The sequence below is a fragment of the Lissotriton vulgaris genome, chromosome 9, assembly GCF_964263255.1.
Source record: "Lissotriton vulgaris chromosome 9, aLisVul1.2, whole genome shotgun sequence".
Lineage (NCBI taxonomy): Eukaryota > Metazoa > Chordata > Amphibia > Caudata > Salamandridae > Lissotriton > Lissotriton vulgaris.
This window is the reverse complement of record NC_141697.1, coordinates 526,874,472-526,897,207: the sequence shown is the minus strand read 5'-3', so window position 1 is coordinate 526,897,207 and position 22,736 is coordinate 526,874,472. Positions and strand designations below refer to the sequence as shown.

The following is a 22,736-nucleotide window of genomic DNA, read 5'->3' as shown; positions in this document are numbered from 1 at the left end:
GGGTTTCTAGGGTATACATCCGGCGGGGACAACACCATCCGCCAATACCTAAACCACTATAACAATTGTCAAGCACCTACATGCTGCAGGGGAGGAGCTTATATAGGCTCAGCCTTATTTCCTGCTTTCCAGAGCCGCTTTGCCTTCTGGGACATGTAGTCCGTTTGGAGAGTTTGCGCTATTCTACATTTTCTTCTTCTCATCGTGGTGGCGAGAGCGATCGCAACAGAACCCCCTCTCGAGGACAGCCGTCCCGGCGGACGGCCCGGCTTACCAGGGAAACGCTCGTGAAATTCAGCAACCAGATCCGGGCAATGCAGATGGTCAACAGGTTCCCATGTCCTGTCCTTGGGCCCGTACCCTTTCCAATCGACCAGATACTGGACCCTGCCACATACCATACGAGAGTCCAGAACCCGTTGTACCTCATATTCCACCTGGCCTTCCACCTCCAGAGCTGGGGGACGCTCCGGCAATCGCATACTCAATGGACAGGGCCGGAGGAGGGACACATGGAACACCGGATGGATAGACCAAGAAACAGGCAGGGACAGTTTCATGGCCACAGGATTCACAACCTCACAGATCCCATACTGTCCGACAAACTTAGGCTTAAGTTTATTTACCCCGTTCAGATGTATGTTACGTGTGGAAAGCCACACCTTGTCCCCCACCTTATACGCTGGCTCCTCGGACCTCCTCCGGTCAGCAAACAGTTTATGAGCCGCTTGTGCCGTCTCCAAACAGTTCCGAGCATCGATGAGGATGGCCCTCAAATGAGCATGATGTTCATGTATGGTGGGAACCAAGGATTCCGCAGGCCAGTCGAACGGAAGCATGTTCGGATGGAAACCGTAAAGGCAGAAGAAGGGAGAACACCCCAAGGTGGTATGAACAGCATTGTTGTATGCGAACTCAGCCAACCACAAAAGTGTGGTCCAATCCGTGGCATTCTGCATGGTAAAACAGCGGAGGTACTGCTCCAGTGTCTGATTTAGACGTTCGGTTTTACCATCTGTCTGGGGATGGTAGCTAGATGATAATCTTGCATCAAGTTGCAAGATGGCACAGAGAACCTTCCAAAAATGCGACGTAAAGTGCGTGCCACGATCAGTTATCAGCACACTAGGCAATCCATGCGCCCGCACAATGTGTTGGAGGAATACCTTAGCCAACTCCACAGACGAAGGTAGACCTGGTAAAGAAATAAAGTGACCCATTTTTGTGAGATGGTCTACTACCACCAGGATAACAGTCTGATTGACGCAGGGAGGCATTTCTACAATAAAATCCATGGATAAGGTATGCCAGGGTTTAGGTGGAATGGGCAAAGGATGGAGTAAGCCTGATGGTTTAGTATGGACAGATTTGCCCTGGGCACAAATCGCACAGGTCTTTACATATTCTTTTACATCAGCACGAACATCCTTCCACCAAAAGGAACGTTCCATGTTGGCTGTGGTCTTGTATATGCTCATGTGCCCGCTCAATACAGAATCATGCGCCCATTTCAACACCTGTTGTTGCAACGTTATCTGGGGTATATACAACGCATGGAAATGGTATGCTAGGTCGTCTTCCGTATGTCGGTGTTCTGGCTCCTCCTGTATCCAAGAGGCAATATCAAGAGTGGCGAGGGCCACTTTTACATCTTCCAAAAAGTCCTCGGATGTGACCAGGGCAAGCGAGTTTATGGAACAGTCTGTTTCTTGAAGGATATAGGGGGGTTCCTCAGGTTCCACCGTTTCTTCTTCTCCTAGACGGGATAAGGCATCCGCTTTCCCATTGCGCGACCCAGGTCTGTATTTGATTACGAAATCATAGTCGTAAAAAACAAAGTCCATCTCAGCTGTCTCGGAGTCAAAGCTTTAGCCGTTTTGAGGAACAACAGGTTCCGATGATCCGTGATGATCTCAACAGTGTGTAAAGCACCTAAGAGATAATGTCGCCACTCTTCACAAGCCCTTTTAATGGCAAGGAGTTCTTTATCCGTGATGGTGTAGGTTATCTCACAGGGTGTAAGTTTCCTTGAATAGTAGGCCACTGGGTGCAACTGCCCCGTGGTGGGATGTCTTTGGGACAAGATTCCTCCGAGGGCCTATTGGGAGGCGTCAGTCTCTAGGATATACGGCAGTTGAGGATCCGGATGTCTGAGAATCGGGGCCTGGGTAAACCTGTCTTTAAGAAGTTGAAAGGATAATTCTGCTTCTGTTCCCCATACAAACGGTACGTTCTTTCGGAGGAGGGATGTGATGGGGTGTATGGTTTTTGAAAAGTCCCGAATAAAGCGCCGATAATAGTTGGCAAAGCCAAGAAAACTTTGTACAGCCTTAACATTCTGTGGAGTTTTCCAGTTAAGGATCACCTCAACTTTTCTCATATCCATCCGGAACCCTTGAGCGTCTATAATGTACCCCAAGAAGGCTACTTCCTGAACATGGAAAAGGCACTTCTCCAACTTAGCGTACAACGAATTTTGTTGTAGCTTCCGCAAGACTGTCTTTACATGGACGAAATGCTCAGACATTGTTGTTGAATAAATCAAAATATCGTCGATGTAGACCACGCAGTATGATTCCAGACATCCTCTCAGCACCTCGTCCATGAAGAATTGGAAGGCTGCGGGGGCGTTACAAAGACCAAACGGCATCACCCGGTATTCGAATAAACCGAATTTGGTCCTGAAAGCCGTCTTCCACTCGTCCCCTTTTTGCACTCGCACAAGGTGGTAGGCTCCCCGAAGATCGAGCTTTGTGAAATATCGTGCTCCCTTCAATTGATCCATCAAGACCGGAATCAGGGGAAGGGGATAGCGGTTCTTTATCGTTACCTTGTTAATGGCACGGTAATCTATGCAGGGTCTTAGCTCATCACAGTCCTTCTTGGCAATAAAAAACATCGGCGACGACGCAGGGGAGGTTGAGTGTCTGATAAACCCGGTTGCTAGGTTATCCTCAATATATGTTTTCAAGTATTGGGTTTCTTTTTCCGTCAAAGCATATACCCTGCTGCAGGGGATATCCGCCCCCGGTACCAGGTCAACACGACAGTCATAGACCCGATGGGGTGGTAACTGGGCTGCCTGTTGTTTGTCAAACAAGTCCTTATACTCCTGGTATTCAACGGGAAGCACCGTGGCACAACAGAATTTCTCAAAGGTGCAGGCATTCGCCAAATAGGTGGCAGGTGAGGGTGCCGTGAGTGAAGGCAGGAGCTCATGATTCGTACAATGTTCCTTACAATAGGGAGAGGTCATATTGGCCGTAGGGGATGGCCAACTCACAAAAGGATCGTGCAGTGTAAGCCATGGCATACCCAGGATGAGACGAAACTGCGGGGCATCAATTAGGTCAAATTGGATATGTTCTTGATGGTCCACCCCAAACTCCATCAATAGTGAAAGGGTGTTATAAACCACCGGACCTGATGAAAGGATGGTGCCGTCCACTGCTTTTACTGTTTCGGGTCGAGGCTTCTTTTCGCACGGTATGCCCATTCGTAACGCAAAATCTTGGTCGATGTAATTACCGGTGGCCCCAGAGTCAAGCAGGGCATCAATCTGTAGTTTGTTTCGAGAGGAAATCCAGAGAGACACACTCACGTTCATGTGGGCCACTGCAGGATGAAGGGTGTTAGCAAGAACGGGGGAGATCATGGAAAGCTGGCATCTCAAGTCAGAGACCTCCGTCTGATTTGAGATCTTCAGTTTTCCGACGGTTCTGCGTTCTTCATAGTAGCTTGGACTCGGGGAAGGGTAGAGCGTCCTGGAACGTGATTCCGGGCTCGGCATTCCTTGATAAAATGTCCTCCTTTCCCACAATAAAGACAAAGTTTAAGACGTCTCCTTTTATCCTTTTCTTCTAGAGTAAGGGGGCCTCTGATCCCTCCGATCTGCATTGGTTCAGACTCTTCTGATACCTTAGTTTTCTCCTCTCCTCCTGTTCTTGGTCGGGTAAGAGGATAGTAGAATCGATTGTCTCCTCTGGGTCTTTCTCCTTTTCGCTCTAGCAGACGGTGATCTATCTGGACGGTCAGATCAATAAGTTCTGATACCGTTGTCGGTAATTGCACCACTTGGGCTAACATATCTTTTAATTCGCCTCTTAAACCCTGATAAAAGAGGGTAATCCGTTTTTCCACCGGCCAATCCGTTTCCACTAAAAGACGATTGAAGGTGGTAATGTACGACAATAGATCTTGTGAACCCTGTCTCAGTGTCATTATTTCCCGGTCAAGGGTTAGCATGTGAGATTTTCTGTCGAATAGTTTTCTCAACTCGAGACAAAAATCAGAAAAGTTATGTAACACAGGGTCGTTACGTTCCAACAAGGGTATGGGCCAACTTGACGCATTCCCTCCCATGTAGGACATCATAAATGCCGTTTTAGCCGCTTCCTCCTGAAAGACTGCGGGTTTACACAAGAAATGAAGACGGCACTGATTTAGAAATGTCTCGAACTTTCGAGTATCCCCGTAAAACCTCTCCGGTGGAGCAAGAGGTATCCCTGTGTTCTGCATAATTTGAACAGTAGGTAAGGCATCCGTGGTCGTAGAGGGAGTAGATAAAGGCAAAAAATAACCCCCGGTCCGGAATGACGCAGGTGGGGGTAACGTGGCTGGTTTGAGTATAGGTCTCACCACTGGTTCCTTAAGTGCCAAGTCAGACAACTCTTTGCGCATCTGTGTAACTTCCTGGTATAAAGATTGGTTCTCGGCACGAGAAGTAAGGACCTTCTGTCGGAGTTCTGAGAAACTTTCCAGCAGGGAAGCGAGAGTAGCATCGACTTCCATCGTCCGGGCTGGTTAGTATTCTTGGGCTTGACAATCTGTCGGGATTGTAAGCAGCGCAAGAACAGTCGCGCGCCACTAACCTGATGGATCTGGCCAGCAGGAACGATGGGATGAAAATCCCCCCGACTTGTCTAAACACAACACCCAGTGGTGATGTGTTAATCACCTTCTGAGTGAGTATTGCGAGAAGCCGGGAGGGAGAAGGTGTAGGAGAGCCGGAGTTTGGGATGTTGCCGTCTGGGTCCGGTCAGGGTGATCCACGAGAACTCGGTTTAGGGACGTACAGAGATAAAGCTCTCTCGTCGTAAAACGAAAACAGGAGTTCCTCAATCCGAGATAACCGGATAGGTGAAGAGAAAGTTATCGTCACTTTCTCCAATGGCGTATTTCCCAATGAGGCTCTTCTACCCTCGGATACAGAAAAGTATTTTTCTTTATAGGCTCTTTGTTCTCAATAACTCTTGGGAACAAACTTGTTGTCAAAGGGGTCAATAACAATGAACTCAAGTAAGAACTCTGTCTCACGGAACTTGGGAACTTCTGGTGGACAAATGAAATCAGAACGCTTAACACGCGGAATACTTGAAAGAAAGAAAAAGACTTGGATAGAAGAACGAGCCTGTTCTTCTTTTGGTATACTTGCGACTTGTCGGAAGTTTTCTCCACTTTTCTGACCTCGCAGGCTTTTCCTCGGCGTAGACTTGAATCCGTTGACCTCGCAGGCTTTTCATCGGCGTGGGCTTGAATGTTCTCTGACCTCGCAGGCTCTTCGTCTGCGCTGGGTTTCTAGGGTATACATCCGGCGGGGACAACACCATCCGCCAATACCTAAACCACTATAACAATTGTCAAGCACCTACATGCTGCAGGGGAGGAGCTTATATAGGCTTAGCCTTCTTTCCTGCTTTCCAGAGCCGCTTTGCCTTCTGGGACATGTAGTCCGTTTGGAGAGTTCGCGCTATTCTACATTTTCTTCTTCTCGCCGTGGTGGCGAGAGCGATCGCGACAATTTATAAGGAGGGAATGTCTAAGACCAATTGTACCTCTTATAGGCCTATTTCTTTATTGAATGCGGAGCCTAAGATCCTTGCTAAACTCTTAGCCAATAGGCTGATCAAAGTTATTAGCGGGCTGGTACACCCTGATCAATCGGGCTTCATTCCCCATAGAAATACTGCCTTAAATCTTTGCAGACTGCACCGGGTGTTGGCCAGAGCTCACACTCTGATGGAACAGGCTGTAATAGCATCGCTCAATGCAACAATGGCCTTTGACACGTTGGAATGGTCATATTTGTAGGCAGTTCTGACTAAATTTGGATTGGATCGGAGTTTATTGGATGGGTGCGTCTCTTATATACCGACCCTCTTGCGCAGGTGGTAGTGCATAACAGGGTTTCGGCTGTGTTTACTCTGGAGCCAGGCACCCGACAAGGACGTCTGCTCTCCCCCCTTTTGTTTTCATTGGCGCTGGAACCATTGGCGGCGTGGATCCACTGGGAGCCGTCTATTCGAGGTATTCGGTGGTCCCCTCAGGTGGAGGACAGGATCTCTTTATATGCGGATGACATTCTGCTCTATTTGTCAAGATCAATGTGGACTAGCTAGTTTTGGGGGGGGGGTTTAAAGTGACTCAGGTACGTCAGACAATAAAAAGGAAAAAAGCAATGTTTTCCTTATGAAAGCCCTCACCCACCGACCTAGTCGGTGGCATGCTTCATCATCGGGCCCACCACAGTGGCACCGAATGTGCCCCGGGTGTGCTGCAACGCCAGGAGACTGCGGAGCTGGTATATTGCTGCGTGTGCAGTGAAGGGGTGAGAGAAGTGAAAATTAAAAAGCTATACAAAAGGTCCCAGCACCCGAGGGTTAGCAAATTTTAATGAACTGGGCCTCTGTTAGCAGGTTAAAAAGGCAAAAGGACAATAAGGAGTGTTATGATGACCTCCAGTGTCCAGTGTGGTCTACATGTTTCAGCCAGTGCCTTTTGTATTCTAAGCTGGCTTTCCTCAGGACCAAAGAGATAAGTGATAAGGTGCAGATTAAATTATAAACTTAAATTAAGTGTTTGTGTCGTTTTTGGCTATGTGTAGCGCTCGCTAAGGCGCTGTAACTGTTAGAGGGGGATTCCCTCAAGCTTTTTCTGTTATTTCTTTGTAAAAAGCCTCATGGGTCGCCTGGCAGAGAAAGAGACCGAGTAGTTCGGTCTGGTTCCTCCTTGGACCTATTCGTCCTTCTGCGGCGCCCGATATTACAAAGAAATAACAGAAAAAGCTTGAGGGAATCCCCCTCTAACAGTTACAGCGCCTTAGCGAGCGCTTAGCGAGCGCTACACATAGCCAAAAACGACACAAACACTTAATTTAAGTTTATAATTTAATCTGCACCTTATCACTTATCTCTTTGTTCCTGAGGAAAGCCAGCTTAGAATACAAAAGGCACTGGCTGAAACATGTAGACCACACTGGACACTGGAGGTCATCATAACACTCCTTATTGTCCTTTTGCCTTTTTAACCTGCTAACAGAGGCCCAGTTCATTAAAATTTGCTAACCCTCGGGTGCTGGGACCTTTTGTATAGCTTTTTAATTTTCACTTCTCTCACCCCTTCACTGCACACGCAGCAATATACCAGCTCCGCAGTCTCCTGGCGTTGCAGCACACCCGGGGCACATTCGGTGCCACTGTGGAGGGCCCGATGATGAAGCATGCCACCGACTAGGTCGGTGGGTGAGGGCTTTCATAAGGAAAACATTGCTTTTTTCCTTTTTATTGTCTGACGTACCTGAGTCACTTTAAACCCCCCCCCCCCAAAACTAGCTAGTCCACATTGATCTTGACATATAACCCAGGGGATACGGGCTAGTCTACCTAGTCCTCTCTCTCTCTTTTGATCTGCATAATTCTGCTCTATTTGACTTCACCCAGAAAATCTCTGAATGTTGTCTGTGATGTCCTGGCCTCCTACGGTAAAAATTCGGGGCTCTCTATAAACTGGAAGAAATCCCATTTGTTTGTGCTGAGTGGTGATGCCCCGATCCCTCCACGAAACTGCCCGATTCAGATCGTCGCGGATGGGTTTACATATCTGGGAATCTTTATTTCATTAGATCCTGCAGTCAAATGCAAGAGAAACCTCCTCCCCCCTTTGGTTAGGTTGAGAAGTGATGCGAATAGTTGGAGGAACCTTCCTCTTTCCCTGTTAGGGAGGGCTGCCCTTTTTAAAATGATGTCCCTACCCCGCTTCCTTTACGCCCTTCAGAACACCTTAGACCTGGTCCCTGCCTGCTATTTCCGAGAGGTGGAGGGGATACAACGTAATTTACTGTGGGAAGGTAGGCCTCGTATTGCCTTTGCCAAATTGACGTTGCCGTGGTATGATGGTGGTATTGCCCTCCCCAACATCAGACGGTATTACTGGGCTTCTCAGCTGGCAGCTATAAACCACTGTACTTATGGGCCGGGCTTGGACCCTGGTTACGCCATGACAGATGGCTACTTCCGGGTGGAAATTATAGTAGAGCTTTATATGCCAAATCGGCAGGGAAAAGTTTGACGGGTCCTACCAAGGTGGCGGTGCAGATATGGCATGACGCCACTGGTTCCTTGGGGTGGAGAGACCGCTTAACGCTTGCTACTCCACTATTTGACTCGGACAAACTAGGGAAGCTTTGGAACACAAAAGGCTTTGACAGATGGGACCTGATTGGAATCACTACAATTGGAGATGTTTGGGTTAAGGGCAGGATTAAGACGTTCGCCGAATTACAAACTGAGTTCGAGTTGAGTGGAGCGGAGTGTTTCTACTATGCGCAAGTCCGGCATGCGCTGCAGGCGGCGGTATCGACAGGAGAGGAACTGCCCGAGTCCTCGCCGTTAGGAGATAGGATATTGGATGGGCATTTGCCCGATAGAACTATCTCCCTCATCTATAAAAAATTGATCAATCACAGAGCAGATCTCCTTGTAGAGTTGAGGAACAAATGGATGGGAGATGGTATTGAACTGAACGATGAAGACTGGCAAACAGCCGTGTCATCCCCGAAAGAGGTAGCAATTCCGGCGCGTTTGAGGCTTGTCCAATTGAAGATATTACATAGAGTATATGTCACAGGCCCGCGTTTGGTCCGGATGGGGCTTTCAGATGACGATTTGTGCAGGCGTGGATGTGGGCAGGTGGGCACCTTCCTTCATATCATCTGGGAATGTCGCTATATGGTGGATTACTGGAGTGCAATACATGATGTTATGCGAGAGGTGCTGGGGGTGCCATTGTTGCCAGAGGCGAGGAGATGTATCCTTAATATTTGGGAACCCACAGACCTAAATACAGCACAGACCAAGTGAGCCACTCTCGGGGCAATGATAGCGAAAAGGAATATAGCACAGAAATGGGGTTCCGGGAGACTACCTACGCTTGAGGAATGGAAAGAAAGCATGGATTGGTGTATGTTCCGTGAAAAGACCGTATTCCTGGCCAGAGGCCAACCCCGTAAGTGGGTGACTGTTTGAGGGCAGTGGAATCAATACAGGGGTGAGATTTGTGTACCACCATTTGACCCTCCTTTGGATATGCCCGCATCCCCGTGAACTCTGTTTGTAACGATATCTCACCCCCCTACCCTCCTTCCCCTTCATGTCCCCACAAGTATATATGATTTGTTGTAATGATATGTGGAAAGGTCCTCCCTATGTTCTATGCACTTTTTTGGATGCCTTATATTAATAAAAAGAAATATTCAAAAATAAAAAAAATGTCATTTACAATGCCAATAGCTCTAACTTTTGCAATGGCGAGACCATTGCATTGTAAATGCTTGTTCTCCTTTGCATTTTGTAACTAGTAATGTTTCATTTCTGATAAGTAAACATATAACAAAGAACAGAACTCAAATAATAAAAAACTACTGAATACGCATCTGATGCCTGACCTTAAATAACTTCAGAGTCAGAACAAATCCTGCCCTAGATACACACCAGACCACACCCAACTTAGGGGCTTATTTACAAGCCCCTTGTGCTACCGGTACGTCACTTTCCAGGGTTTTCTTTGGAATGCAGCATGCATGCTCCCATTTAGCAGACTTGGCTGGCACTTCAGGACAAACCAAGCCAGCTAAGCCATGGTCCAAAATCCTGTGTGCCGAACAATTTCCAAACATTCCTGGAATTAGAATGAAACAGGAGACGATGCCAAGCAATTGCGAAATTGTTTATTGCATGCAACTATTAACTATGAAACTTTTTGGATTCTAGTACCGTCTCTGCCTGAGCTCTGGGGGTCTTTTACGATCGCTGCCTTAAGCGTTCTAAATGCTCTTAGGACATTCATATCCATTAACAAGCGGACAGGAGCAAGTGCTGTATTTCGTCAAACCCCTCAGTGCTTGAGAAGAATCGTAAGGTAAGCTGTGTGTATGTCAGGAAGGAGGGTCAAGAGGGAGGACAAATGTGTTAATATGTGATCCCGGTACGTTAAGGTTTCCTTTTAGGATCTGTGTGTACCGCTTTGCTTTTTCTGTGTTCAAAATGCCTTGCAGATTAATAGTGTCTTGTTGTCCTATTAGTTAACGCCTATCATACAGTTTTTATTTTGGTGACTTTGCTTTCTATTCATTTTACGTTTTTTGCTTCTATCTATATCATACTCGCCTTCTCTACGGGTTCACGTACTTTCAGATGTAGCCGATTTCCCCCCCCCCCCCCCCCCATTGTTCAAGCTCTACCCTAAAACAGAATTCGAAAGCAGTGCGAATACGATTAAACATTTACATCAGTGTGTTTTTTTCCTAAACTGAGTGTAACTACTCCATCGTGTTATTGTGACATTGTGCTGCATAATGTGAATATAATCTTCTAAAGCCCCAAAATGAACATTTCTGAGCTTGCTTTCACAGAGTGTTCTCAAACAAATTGTCCAGCAATGGTGGTTTGTGCTATAAATCCCACTGTACGTGCTGAGTGTTGGAAACTGAAGTGGAAAACACGAAATTGAGCCCCCTCGCTCACCGCCCCCCTCATGAGGACTCGGTCCTCAGAAAAACCGCTGGATGGAAAGCACATGTGGAAGCAATATCGCCACGTGAGCATCCAGCACCCAACACTTGTCTGTGTGTGATGTGTGTGTGTTTGGGGGGGGGGGGGTGTAGGGGGGGACGGTGTCTTGACGGTTCACACTAGCGTGGCTACAATTTGGGACTAAAGTTAATGGTTGTGTATTATAGGTCATTTATGCAAAAAAAATGTGCAGTAAAACGCAGTTTGTCCCTGTATTTAAAAAAAAATCTCAGTCGGAGTGGGAGAGAAGAGTTCCTCACCACCACGCACTCACTCTTCCAATAGAAGGCAGGCTCTTCTGCTTCTCTCTCACTAGAAAGGCACATTTGAGGCTGTCATTTGACCTCATAACTACCAAAGTTCATCAGCAGCCACTGCTCAAAATATTCATATTCTGTCGACCACTCTCTAAACAAGCCATGGTCTTTCTCTGCCTTCTGCTGTTGCCGTATCGCTTCAGAATTCCAATAATTTAATGTCTGAAGGCAGAGCAAGACATGATTATCTCCTTTTATTCTAATCTAAGATTCTTTAAAACAGAATGTTTAAAAGAATTGCGGATTTTTTGTTGGAAGTTTAAAGGGGCTGCTTTTTAACTTTATGTTTTGGTTCTTCAATCGTTTTTTTAATTGATGAATTATAGTTATGCAGTCTCACCTTGAATCTGTATTCGAGTTATTCATGACGCTGGGAAATGTTTTAATATTGTATTGCACCAGCACTTTAGGAATTGGAAATTGTTCATGCTGCAGACAGCAGCCCCGTCTCTGGCAGGCCCTTTTACAATTCTATGGAACATTTCAAGCCGTATTTTTTTAGACAGTCAGCGCATCAGTGCTTAGAGGGATGCTGGTATGTGCACCCTTTAAAATAATAAAGCAAACACAAGGAGGTGATGGAATCAGACACTCACCCCCAGTCACAGATCTGGGTTGAATCCATCATCATTCTTTAGGTCACTTCGCCACCCAAGTTCAGACCCAGCTATATGGAAATCAGTCTTGACCCTGTGCCTCATGGGAATAGTCCAGCCAGAACTGCCAAGCCTGGTCTTTCCTGCACCGGAAACAAGCCTCCTGGGTCTGGTTTCGGGGTAACACCCCTCATCAGCCACGCTAGCTTGAATCCAGTGGCAAAGTGAGCAAGGGACCCACGTCTAGGCATACCCTGCCAACTTAGGGCAAACACAAGGAGATGTACGGAGCTCTGAAACTTTTCAGATACTTACCCCCAGTCACAGGTCTGGGTTGAATACACCACCCAAGTACAGACCCAGCCATATGCTATTCAGTCTTACCCTGTGCCTCATGGTAACAGCCCAACCCAAACTGCCAAGCCAGGTCTTCCCTGGACCGTAGACAAGCATCCTGGGGCCGGTTTCAGGGTAAAACCCTCATCAACCAGGCTAGCTTGAATCCAGTGGCCGAGGGAGCAAGGGACCCAAGTCTGGCCATACCCTGCCAACTTAGGGCGAACAAAGCAAACACAGGGGGGAGATGAACAGAGCGCTGAAACTTTTCAGACACTCACCCCCAGCCACAGATGTGAGTTGAATCCATCATTGTTCTTTAGCTCACTTCACCAACCCAGTTCAGACCCAGATATATGCAAATCAGTCTTGACCCTCTGCCTCATGGGAACAGTCCAGCCCGAACTGCCGAGCCAGGTCTTGTCTGGACTGGAAACAAGCATTGTGGGCCCGGTTTCGGGGTAACACCCATCATCCGCCAGGTTAGCTTGAATCTAGTGGCAAAGTGAGCAAGGGACCAACGTCTGGGCATTCCCTGCCAACTTAGAACGAATAAAGCAAATACAGGGAGATGATGAACAGAGCATTGAAACTTTTCAGACACTCACCCCAAGTCACAGATCTGGGAAGAAAAGAATGGCAGCTGTTTGGACCTGCTACTTGTGTGCCAAAGATCTGCCTGTCAGGGCTCGTCTAGCCCTTGAAGTGGCTCTGAAGAGAATATATGGACCGACTACTTACTTAAACCCTACCACCTTACTTGTGATTTCAAGAAGTACAAGGAAGACAGATAGGACCCAGGAAAGAGGGTCCTGTTGTTGGGTAGCATGACTGTGTTCCCTCGAATATCACTGTCATACCTTAAATTCAGGAAAAAATAGGGTTAATGAGAACTACCCCTTTCTTAGGGTTATAGTACCATGTGTAAATCTCTTCGTAAGAATGTAGGGCCCAATTTATCATAGTGTCGGGTCACCCTTGCACCATGAAAGGGGACGCAAGTGCGTCGCAACACTAAAGTCAGATTTATCAAGCCACGGAATGCCACTTTGCGTACACCTGCATGGCTAGATGAATCTGGAGTAATGTAGGGCAGTGCAAACTGCTGCTTTGAGTTATGCTGCCCCAGAGAGGCAGGTGAGCATGGGTGTACCCACACATTCAGCTATGGATTTTGGCCCATTCCCGGATTTAACTTTAGTGGTAGACCTTAGAATACTTCAAAAAGTTATGTCTCCCCAGGGGAGGGGTAATGAGGAGAAATATTTATATTTCTCGTTTTTTGAGCTCTTTGTACATGTGCTGCAGCACACGTAGGAAGAGAAAAATGCCTGTAAGGATTGATTTTGTGCAGCAATGTGTACCTTCTTATACAATAACAATCCTGTTTACAGTGCAGGTACCTTTGAACTATAATGTAAGGGTTTCTGTTTGGTGTTAGGCAGTCAAAAGTGCACCAGAACAATGAAAGGATAGGAATGCACCGTATGATGATAAATACAGCGCATTCTGCAGTTTAACGCAGCACAGCAAGGTCCCTTGCTGCCTTGCCCTGCTTGAAACATTGATAAATCTGCCCCTTAGTCATTGACTACCTGCAAACAACTGGCTTTTCAGAAGGGGGGCACACTGAGCTGTGATGTAGTCTCACTGTATTGGAGGTTTATTTTTTTATGTTCTTTTTTAGAATCGTTCCCTTGTTTTAGGTATGCAAACACATGTATGAACAATCGTCACCATCACCTTACACATGCAGGCACATTCATATTATGCATCTCTACATAGGTACCTTTGGTCTTTTGGGTCGTTGAACTCTCTAGTTTTGTTGCTGAATCTTTATTGTTCAGGAGTTGTGGTCACACCATGAAAAGTCACAAGATGTCCGCCTTCATGCTAATAAAGTTCCAAATCCTTTGCCAAGTCTATATTGACTACACTCACCTTTGTGGTTGTCTTCTAACATTAGTTTTGTTAGTAGCATTGGAGACAGACTGGTGTTAATGGGTGCAAGGGGCGTTGTCCTGCCGCAGCTGCAAAGACATTACTGCTCCAAGACAGTGTGATGAATCTCTTGGGTGACCTGTAATGTACTTTGCAGTTGTCCAACTGCACAAGTGCCAGCTGGATTTTGTTTAATTTTGTAATACAAAACTATGAAGCTGATCCTGTCCCTTCAGGGTGATCCTTGACTTCACTCATTTACTGCAGCAGTGGCCAAAGAGAAAGAAGGAACCAGATGCTTACAACAATTACACTAGTGGATTAAGAGGTGTGTGAGCAGTGAAGCTTCTGTATTTTGCTCATAAAAGAGCCATTCCTAGAGCGGAAACTTGGAGCTAGATGTAGGTAATTTAGAATTACCGATTCGAAAATACCGAACTTTACAGATTTGGTATTTTCGAATCGGTAATTGCAATGTAGATAATATTTCGGTAAAAAATATTGAATCAGTAAGATTCGGTATTTACTGAATCGGTATTTACTGATTCGGTATTTGCCATTCATTCCTATGGGCCTGAAGGCCCATAGGAATGAATGTCAATTACTGAATCGGTAATTACTGATTCGGTAAAATTGTGTAGAAGTCAAGGGTGGCAGGGTGTCACTTTCACACCCTGTTGCACCCCTGATTAGTGCTGGTGTGCACATGTGGCATACATACATGCTCTAAGGGCCTGTATGTCTGTCACATGGCACAGGTGTAAATGTACATTTATGCATTTACATAGGAATTCCGTATTTACCACCAACTAATAGTTGGTGGTAAATAACAAATTCTTAAAGCCCAGAAGCACTGTTTACAGTGCTCACTACATATCATTTACCGATTCGGTAAATACAGAATCAGTAAATGATGATTCGGTAAATACCGAATCGGTAAATACCAATTCGTTATTTACCGAATCGGTAAAATAGCCACCTACATAGGGAAGTGCTTTTACCAGTCGGTAACGGCCGATTTCGGCTGTTACCGACCGGTAAAAGCCTACCTACATCTTGATTAGGCGTTTAGGGCCTACTTTATGAAGAAGTCATGTGGTGCAGCGTAGAGCAGCAAGTCATGCTAGAAGGAGCATGTGTCTTAGTGTGACACATAAAGGAATACTGCGTGTCTCACATTGCCTTTCCCCTTTACACAATAACCTTTTCCACACATTTCCATGCTTGCCAATACTGGATTAGTGTCTCTGAAACTGCTTTGCTTACAGATTCTACTTCACGAGACCATTATCATGACTCCTTGAACATCATGTAGAAGGCCTTAACCCCTTCGACGCTGATGACGAGCTGGGCTCGTCATGGCGTAGCCTCCTCGCACGCTGATGACGAGCCCAGCTCGTCACGTAAAGTGCGATTTACGAAAACTCAGCGCAGGAGCTTAATTCCGCTAGCGCGCATGGAGTTAATAAGCGTTATGCAAATGTCGTTCTATTCCTCAGCCACGAGATGACATGGCTATCTATAAACCATAACAATGTTGGCTGGCCCAGGACTCGGAAGGATGCTCTTTATTATAAATAAACATGTATTTCCGGGTTTAGTTAGAGGAGCAGTTTGCTGTCATTAATGAGGTCTCTACATGTTGAAGCATCAGCCCAAATGCGTGCTGATATCTCTGCGAAGGTGTGCAGCTTGTGACCAAGATGTGGACTTGCATTCTTTCCCTTCAGGTAACCTGGGTTGGACCATCCAGTACGGGGATACTTGGCAGAATACACGCACCCTAAATACTTAGGTTAGGGTCTGCATAGTAGGAGTAAGCCAGATTTCTGGATTGTTTTATATGCCTGTAGATACATTATATAGCATGATAGTGGAACTTTTTATTCTGCTCACTGTCTTTGCACCTCTAATAACTTTCATCTGCTTCTGTCAATTGATCATCACAACACATATATTTTATACTAGAATCATGTTGGTTCAATAAACATTGAAAACATTGCTTTGTATTCCATGTATATCTCTCTGACAATAAGACAGCATGAGTGACTGAGTGAAAGGGTTCTAGCAGGGCCAGACTGGCCGTAGCGGGCACCGGGCAATCCCCCGGTACGCCGCATGGATGGGGGCCGTTTTGGGCCCCTGGGGGCCGTTTTTGTTAAAGGCCCGTTTTTGAAGCATAGCTGCAAAGTCGTCCCTGTACCAAAATCGGCCGAAAACCGGCGCCTGCAAAGAGCTCCGCGGCACCTCCAACCCCCCCCTAGTGGGGAGGAGGGGGCCTGCCGAGCACTTTGCCAGCGGCGGTTGTGGTTCCCAGTCCGGCCCTGGGTTCTAGATCTGTTACCATGATTCCTGGGAATTAAGGCTGTCATGTTCAGTGGTTCCCAGAACCATTTTTAACCTGTCTAGGTTTAGGGTGCTTATGGCGGCACTGTGAGCTAACTAGCCTATAGGACAACATATCCTGAGTGGGTGCATAGAATCAGTCTTGCACCATCCCAGTGGTTTTAGTGTCCGCAAACGCGCAGTTCCTACCGTAGGGTGGAAACTACACAACACATTTTGCATCCTATCACACAATGTTCATTGCTTTAATGCCAGCGCTCCACAAAATAAAACACAATTTTGTGCTGTGCCACGTTTTATAAATGTTCTATTGTTCTGACATAAACCACTCAAGATTATCATTCATACGACAATCGAAAATAAAGCAAACCAATCACTGGCTGCATTCAACCGGTACAAAAGAACAAGGATGTTGGTAATACAACCAGTGTGAGTATCCAAGATATAAAACCAAAAAAATACTAAGCAAGAAACAAGCAAAATAATGAAGGTGAGTTAGGTGTCATGAAGAACCTTCACACATGTGAATCACAAATGTAAATTTTAGCCTTATCTATCATCGAAATCTGCACCATCTTACATTCAATGCAGCTCCTCAGGCTCACTAACTTCCAGTCAAGACTTAGTAGATGATAGTAGGTCCAGGTAGGCTTTGTCAATCCCTGAAAAGGAGTCAGCGCTAGTATATTGTGTATTCACCAAGATTCCCGGAAACATGGGCACACTGATTTATCATGTAAAGGACATTTGCTTTGCAGTGGACTGCAGAAAGATGAAACAACTGCACCCTCTCTCCTGTCCTGGACTCTTTCCTGGGGACAGTCTATTGGCAACAGGCAACATCTGTTTTCCCTATCCAGCAAATGGATTTCTTCAGTACCATTGTTGTGCAGACAAAGAGTGCCCTGTTCTGCCTGATCTTCCTGCTCAAACCTTCTACAGCCCCACTTCTGTTTCTTGCTTGCTCATTTCGGTACACCATCTCTGATGGACTGTTGCCAATGGCAGTGCTTCAGTGCCTATCACTCCTCTCTTTGCTACTGGCTAACAAGCTGTACCACTTGTAACAGAGCATCCTAGAGCTAACCCATGGACTCCTCAAGCCCCAGGCTAATGAATGAAAAGCTCCAGTGGGGGCCCCCTTAATTACCAGCTCTTGCCCTAGTGACAGTTTGATCCTGTGCAATTAGAGATCTGTCTGACAACCTCAGTACAGGTGGTGGCAAGTTAAAAAACCAGCGAGTGACCTTGCGAAAATAAATTTATCAAAACGTTGTCTTTTTGGCTCTCAAGTTTGAGGACAACAGATTTTTTATTCTGTTTCCAGGCAGTTTATGCTGTCCAATAAGGCCTATTTCATCGTACCCTGTAGAGGTGGGTAGAGAGTGTTACTACACGGACTCACTCAAATGAGATCGTTTGGTTGAGTCTTAAAAAAACATCCCTCAACTTTCTGCACACACACACATCCACTTACACCCCCCCCACACACACACAAACACCACACTCTCCCTTCTATTGTTTGTGATTTTAGAAAAAGTCATAATCTGACTGCCCTAGTTTAGTTCAAAAGTATAAAAATCTGCATCTTATGCCCAATTTCTCAGGGTATAACTCAGAGTAGGCAATAATTATCATTCTCAATAATTTGATGCATCGGTGCCCCTAGACCAGCGGCAGCTCTCCTTTATAAGCTCCACAGCTACACTACACCCTCTTTGTTTTCTGGTCCATTTTTATTAAATCAGAGTGATATAATAAAAATAAAATGCAGACCCTCTTTGGGTCCAGCAATAAACTGATGCACCCAGTGACATTGTCTGATTGCTGACACAGGTGCATAAAGGTGCTTTCTGAGCCAGCCATCAGAGAGATTGTTCATGGTGGGTGAAATCCCAGCACTCTGAACATGTCTGTGTAACTATGTGTGTAAGTTAAAGTGACAAAGAGTCAGTGAAGTAATAAGTCAGAGTAAGTGAGAAAGTGACAGTAATTGTAAATGACTATGAGTGACAGTAAGAACAAGTATGTGTGAGAATGAATGTAAATGAGGGAGAGTGACAGTGAGTGTAATAGTGTGTTACTGTGGGGCCGATTCGGATTTCGGTCGAAAGGGCTCCGGTCAGAGCAGGACGGATTCCATTCCAATCTGACTTGGATTTCCGGATGGCCTACGACGGGCTCGGAGAGCCCGTCTGCCATCCAGAATTCCTTCTGTACTCCCCCGGTCGCCTCTTTACGGCCGAGGGAGTACGATGGCAGTTTTTTACTGCCTTTTTGTGACGGAATTTATATCAAAAAACAACGGCTCCCGTGGACTAGTACTACAAATATATCTTTTAACTATGGCTAAATAGCAATTCAAATGGACAATGGCTAGCAGGGATGTCAAAAAAGGCCGCACCATCAATTTGAGAGAGTACTCAAAAACTGTTTATAAACCAAATCACAGATCACAGGATTGTACAATTCTATGCAGCTTGTCACATAATCATGTGAACACAAAGAGAAAAATAGAAAAATTGTGCACAGTGTCCCAAGTGTACATGTGAAACCAAAAACATTAAATAGACAACATATATAAATTACATACAAATAGGTTTCTCATACAATAACAAGGAAGAAGGAAAATGACCAAAATATTAATAGTGAATGGATAATAGTGTCTCTAAATGATTGCAAGGAAATGAACCAACAACTAGTGCCTACAATCATTTAGAGACACTATTATCCATTCGCTGGACATATGACAAACTATTCTCCGCGGTCAGAAACACTTCCTCTGGCCCATTGGTGACATAGTAATGCAGTGGTCAGGAGACTGCTGCTGTAGCGGTCCTCTTGGGACCACCACACTGACGGTACAGCGGTAAGACCGCTAAACTTGTAATCAGGCACTTAGGGCCTCCTTACGATGGCAGACGGACTTTAGTCCAGCTGCTATCGATATGGATTTGGGACTGGCTGCGGATGAGGGGGCCTCCCCACAATCTGAATCACGATGCAACCGCTATCATGGCGGTCACATCACCTATATTTTGCATTGTGGCGGGGAAGGGATCAGCAGCCCCCGCCACAATGCAAAATAGAGGGTTAACACACGTCTCAGCACACGTGGCAGGCACCTTGCGGCGCCTACCACATGAGGCAGGGATATGTAGGAGGGCACCAAAGGAGCACCCAGGGTACATATGCCTGCACCAGGGATTAAGGGGGGCCCACTATGGGCCCCCCCCCAGCCCTTTTTTGCCATTCGTTTTGCTGCTGTTTGTCTGCCGGAAAACGGACTGAGGAAAGGGATATCATAATCCTGCAGGCACTGCTGCAATGTCAGCCAATGGTTTAGTTCAGACAGGCGGGCTGAAAAGGACCGCCTGTCGGAACAGTGGCAGGTGGACTTTTTGACCGCCACTCATCACCAGTGATTCCCCCGCCATCATAATATGGCGGGGGAAAACAGCATTACAATGGCGGAGGGCCTGCCACCGACTGGCTGGCGGTGTCGGCCCTCCGCCATCGTAATGTGGTCCTTTGTTTGAATAAACTGGTCCTGGCACCCATACACTTAGCTCGCAAATATTAGATTTGATTTCCACAAACCAACCTACTTTGAAAATGGAAAATATATCTGAATTAACTTGGACAAACCACTGAGTAATCCATTTCAGCAAGGAGGATGTTAGAGTTCAAAAACAAGCAAATTCTACTGATGGCTATTTTGTTCAGAAGTGGAATCAAATCAATGATTAGAGATTAATAGAATGTTTACAGGCTTCTCAACCAACTTTATTGGGTGGCCTTGAAGCTGATTCAAAAGGTGTTTTTCAATGGCTGGACAAAACCATGCTAGTCCCCCATAGTATTTCTGACTTCTCATAAACAGAAGACATAATTATGGCTTTCTCTGGAGCTAACATTAGAAGAGAAAAAATATGAATGTTTAAAACAGAAATGGAGAAGGAATTATAGGGCAGAAGAAAAAACTAAATATAAACGTGCACTTAAATCCTATAGGAAAGCTATTAAAATTTCCTTCTCAAGCTAATTTGTTTTACTCTGAAGGCCAGTAATTCAAAAACGAGCCACACAAGATTTTTTGATTCACTTATCTCTTTAGCAGCCAAAAGCCTGCATTACAGAGTTTAAACCCTCACTAGAAGTTTTCAAGAATTTACCAGAATACTCTGAAGAAAAATAAGAAATCTGCAAGATGGTTTTTATATGGGTAATCAAGAATATCAGGAGTGGACTCTCCCGTCTAATGCGGTGTCTAAAAAGAATACCACCACATCAAATTTTAAGAAATCAGCCTAGCTCAAAACAGAAAAAAGTGAGTAGTGACTGTAAAGCAGGTTCTCCTGTGGAACCTTGTCCACCTAGGGTGTTGGCCAGAGCTATAGAAGAGGTGAACCTAGTGGTCAATGTATTGTTCAACAATTCTTTGGATCAGCGACATTGCCTTTGCTTTGGAATTAGCCAAAGATTATGGGGGTCATTAGGATGGCGGGCAGACTTAAGTCCGCCCACCATCCTAGCGGTAATGGGACCACCCGCCTGCCATGCGGCGGTGTCGCTACCCCAATTATGATGGGAGCACCACAGCGGCGGTCGCATCAGGCATTTTAACATTGCAGTGGGTGCTGCTGGCTGCAGAACCATTCGCAATGGTAAAATACTATGTTCTGAATTGCCATGCACAACGTGGCAGGCACCACACGGTGCCTGTCACCTTGTGCATGACAATGTAGGGGGGCATTATAGGTACCCCCCAAGTGCAGCTCCCACCCACCTGAGGTCCCGCAATGGGTCCCCAAAGCAAATCTCCGCCATCCTTTCCATGGTGGCTTTGCCGCCATGGAACTGCCTTGTAAATCCAGCATCATAATATGGATGGCAGTGCCTTCTAGGCACCGCCACCATATATGTGCCCCAGTTCAGCCCGGCCGGCAATCGTAACGATTGCCGACCGGCGGAAAAGCTGCGAATGGACTTCTTGAGGACGCACCTGAAATGGTATATGCCGGACAGCAGTTTAAGATCTACCCATACAAAACTTCTGCAGACACCCAAGTTTAAGAAGGCGCGTTGGGGTGGAAGAAGCTTCCTGCTGGGAACAGTGAAGATCTGCAACCAGCTGCCCATTTCCAAAAAGAGTGCTCTTCCCTCTTATCCTTCAGAAAGGCGCTAAAAACCTAGCTCTTTAACAACTGATCCATCTTGTATTCTCACCAACACCACTCAGATCTTCCGTTTCTAGCACCAAGATACCCTCAGGCATTCAATACGCTCTACAAATATGCCAATCAAATCAAATCAAAATGCGGAATGATGGCAGCAAATATTATGCATATGTTTTGAACCTGCCCCAAGCTTGATATATTCTGGAATGAAGTTACACAAATTACCAGTAGTCACTTAGGGTTGGATTTTTCTCACACAGAAAAATACATCATGTTAGGTTTTAAGGCAGAAGCCAACTTTGGTTTGAAGTCTTTCTTTTCTATTATTCTATTATTTTAGTTGCGGCTTGACTTTGTATCGCAAGGGCATGGATCTTGCCAAAACTCCCCGCAGCAGCAGAATGGTGGTCAACTATGAAAGAGATTTGTGAGAGGGAAAGGGCGTTGGCTAGAACTAGAAGTGTTTCTCATTATAGAAATTTGATTGCATATGGGACAGATTTTCTTGAATCATATGATAGATAGGTCTCCCTTCCTTTTCTTTTCTGCTCCTATGTTTCTTAAAGGGATATGTATTGATTCTTCGCATGTATTACATTGTATACGATGTGAATATTTCTCTTCCTCTTTATTTTCTGTTGTTCATCTTATGTGCTGTGAACAATTGTAAAAAGTGTGAGAAGTTGGCCCGATATGCAACGTTCGCTATTCTAGCGACCGCTATGTATCGTTCCAACGACCCTTATAGTGTTTGGTTGTAAGTCAACCTGTAGACCAGCTATCCTAGTAGCGTGGATACGAGCAGTCTAAGGCTAAAGACTCGAGAGGGCGCGTTAAGCCAGCTGTTTACCACACATGTACCCCTTGAACACCCAGTGAAAGGACACCACACCAGTGTTATGAAAATAAACAGTATATTTATTAAGAATCACAACAGCCCTGTACTCTTTATGAGGACAGGGTACTAAGCACGAACCAAATCTCTTTAGCAAATACTTCAAGTGCACAATTTAAAAACGAGTGTCCGAGGACACGGAAAGATTAAGGTCTCGGGCGGACCCGATAAGGCAAGTCGGAAGCGAGGGACTCAGGACCCTAGAGTAAGGAGGCTATGCAGGCACCGAAATGCCGAGTTACCTAGCCACGAGGGCTGTGGCTGCACAAGTCTTACAG

At 45.8% G+C, this 22,736-nt stretch overlaps 1 protein-coding gene across 2 annotated transcripts in view; it reads left to right on the top strand.

Annotated features, from left to right (window-relative positions):
* Nucleotides 1–10,005: 10,005 nt before the first annotated feature.
* The window catches only part of LOC147690365 (cytochrome P450 2F2-like), a 533,126-nt gene continuing 520,395 nt past the window's right edge, over nt 10,006–22,736 (top strand). Inside the window, exon 1 of one of the 2 annotated variants that reach the window (XM_086938001.1) lies at nt 10,006–10,194. The gene's annotated coding sequence lies outside the window, so the exon portion shown is untranslated. The remainder of the gene's footprint in view (nt 10,195–22,736) is intronic. The other variant, XM_086938002.1, reaches the window with a different exon arrangement.